At 39.8% G+C, this 2,614-nt stretch overlaps 1 non-coding gene across 1 annotated transcript; it reads right to left on the bottom strand.

Annotated features, from left to right (window-relative positions):
• Nucleotides 1-2,204: 2,204 nt before the first annotated feature.
• LOC139856363 (small nucleolar RNA R71) lies at nucleotides 2,205-2,311 on the bottom strand. Its single transcript, XR_011761849.1, has one exon. It is a non-coding gene; the product is annotated as a small nucleolar RNA R71 (small nucleolar RNA).
• Between the last annotated feature and the right edge of the window lie 303 nt (nucleotides 2,312-2,614).

The following is a 2,614-nucleotide window of genomic DNA, read 5'->3' as shown; positions in this document are numbered from 1 at the left end:
ATCTTATATAATGTTTTATGATATTGTTGCCATGATTAGATAGTAGTTATCTTTAGTGTTTGCTATTATGTATGCAGTTATAATGCCGAAATAATATTATGGTCTGTGTATGCTGTTGAAATGCTTTCCGATTATGCTTTAAACTCAATCGCTTTTCCAACTAATAGAACATAGTTATCGGCTCTGTTATTGGGAAGTCGCGAACCCCGATTCAGAGTACACTATCTGTGTTACCCCTTGGTAAAAGAAGTCTATCGGATACAACGTAAGATCGACCGAGGCACACCGGTTGTAGTAAGTCTATCGAGCTTTGGATTCTGACTGAGGACTCTTTCGTAGTGAAGCATCTGACTAAACCCTTAGTACAATGTCGGTCCTAAACCATGCTAGTGTAGTCACCAAGCATATAAATTTCGTACGTGCACGCTGAAGCACAGTGGTTGTTGTAAGCTGTACCTCTGCTAAGTAAGGCCATGGAACCCGGTTAGTGTTGACCAGTACACTGCACCATAACACGGTCTCAAGCATTGCACCCCGTTTGAAGGATTCTAAGTTAATTAAGGAACTGTTTGTTTAGACACATAAAGGATTGGACCATTAGGATAATCGAACATGTTCATGGAAGTCAGCTTGACTTGGCCATGGTGTTCTTTATGGTTGAACTCTTTTTAAGGGCCAAACTATCTTTTACCAATCATTAACGAAAGCATTGAAACACATCATGTCTCTCGGATATGGTAAACCATGTATTCTATTATGCTTAAGAAAGTTTAGACCATTTCGGAATGTTAATACGTCACCCAACCTAGTCGCTCAATTAGATGAGCCGTCTGAACGTGTATGCCTATAGTCAGACTGCACGGGCGTCAGGGGTAAGGGACGTTGCTGTCTATTCAGAATCTTCAAGCCTAACGCAGTACCCATTGACATGTCTTATGACAGAGGCGTTTAAGACCAGTGTGATGAAGTCATAGCATGCACTCACTTTAACCTTATCTGAATTACGAATTTTATCGCATTTACTTTATCTGTCTTATTAATTAGAAAATACAAAAATAAATATTCACTACTCCCTAACTATCTTAGGCTTAAATATAGGTTCGATTCTACTGATATCTCAAAAATACGACTCTAGGTCATACTTCCCTTACTTATAAGGAGTAGTAAGATTTAGGCCCCGCTAAATATAAATTTAAAACACTACCTACCTCCCACGAGTGGCTGATCCTGGCGAGCCGCGGTCTGACGACACCGCGCGAATAAAAATCGTCCGTTTCGGCCATATCATGGGAGGATACTAGTTTTTGGTGCCGCTGCCGGGGAACTGGTATCAGTCAATAGTGCTCTCTATCAAACTTATTCATAAGCATTTAGTGGTGTCTAAGAAAGACAATTATACACGGACTTGGTTATTAGATTTTTCGAACAGTCGCCAATTATATTGGGACAATTATCCTACTCATATCCGGTCTGGCCACTTAGTTTGTTGAATAGTTCATGCGGAGTTCTGTTACCGAAATACCAGGGAATCAGTAGCTAGAACCAAAAACATAACCATAGGATGGTTAGTTAAATTACCTTAAATTAGATTACCTTAGATTGCCTTAGATTAAGTTAGATTACCTTAGAATTAGATTACCCTAGATTAGATTACTTTAGATTAGTTTAGCTTATTATAATTTTAGTTTATTTGCAAAAAATTAAAAACAAAAAGGCATACCTAGTGTATGACCCAAACCCGATCTGGACCAGGGCCGTTGTTATTCGTACCTAAGCCAGACACAATAATCTCTAAAGCACGAAAGGAAGCACGAATCAGAAATCAAATGGCGTTACGCGTTACTTTAGCAGAAAACACCAAACCCTCAATTGAAGGTCGAGGAGGACCAATCAGATTTTCAGAGATTCAAGGACACTCGTTCGAATTAAAACATCACATCATCCAGCTCATTCAAAATAGCTGTCAGTTTCATGGATTACCTAATGACGATCCTAATTCTCACCTTGATAAATTCATATCTCTTTCGAACTCTTACAAACAGCTAGGGATAGGACAAGATATAGTCCGACTATACTTGTTCCCCTATTCTCTCACTCATCATGCTCAAACTTGGTTCGAAGGACTGGAAAAAGATTCCATCACGTCATGGACGGAGATGGCTACTAAATTCTTAACCAAATATTTTCCTCCTTCTAAACAAACCAAACTGAAGAATGACATCATTAACTTCAAACAAAGTTATGATGAATCTATTTACACTGCATGGGAGCGATTCAAAACCCTGCTGAAGAAATGCCCTAATCACCAGCTAGAACGGTCAGCCCAAATCTGTACCTTCTATAATGGTCTTACGGTAAATCATAGGACAGCGATCGATGCAGCAGCTCAAGGGAATCTGATGAACCAAACCGCAGACGAAGCATGGGAATTGCTCAAGAACATGACAATGCATCATCATGACTGGAACAGTGGTGAAACAACTTCATCATCTGCCCCATTCTCTACACTTAAAAATCAAACGGAGGCCATCAAATCCCTCGCGGATAAGATGGAATCTCTTGCTAAATAACTCGGAGAACTGAAGACGCAGCCGCAGTAGGTTAACCAAGCTCA

The sequence above is a fragment of the Rutidosis leptorrhynchoides genome, chromosome 6 (assembly GCF_046630445.1).
Source record: "Rutidosis leptorrhynchoides isolate AG116_Rl617_1_P2 chromosome 6, CSIRO_AGI_Rlap_v1, whole genome shotgun sequence".
Classification (NCBI taxonomy): domain Eukaryota; kingdom Viridiplantae; phylum Streptophyta; class Magnoliopsida; order Asterales; family Asteraceae; genus Rutidosis; species Rutidosis leptorrhynchoides.
The sequence above is the reverse complement of the archived record's forward strand: the minus strand, read 5'-3'. Positions and strand labels throughout refer to the sequence as shown.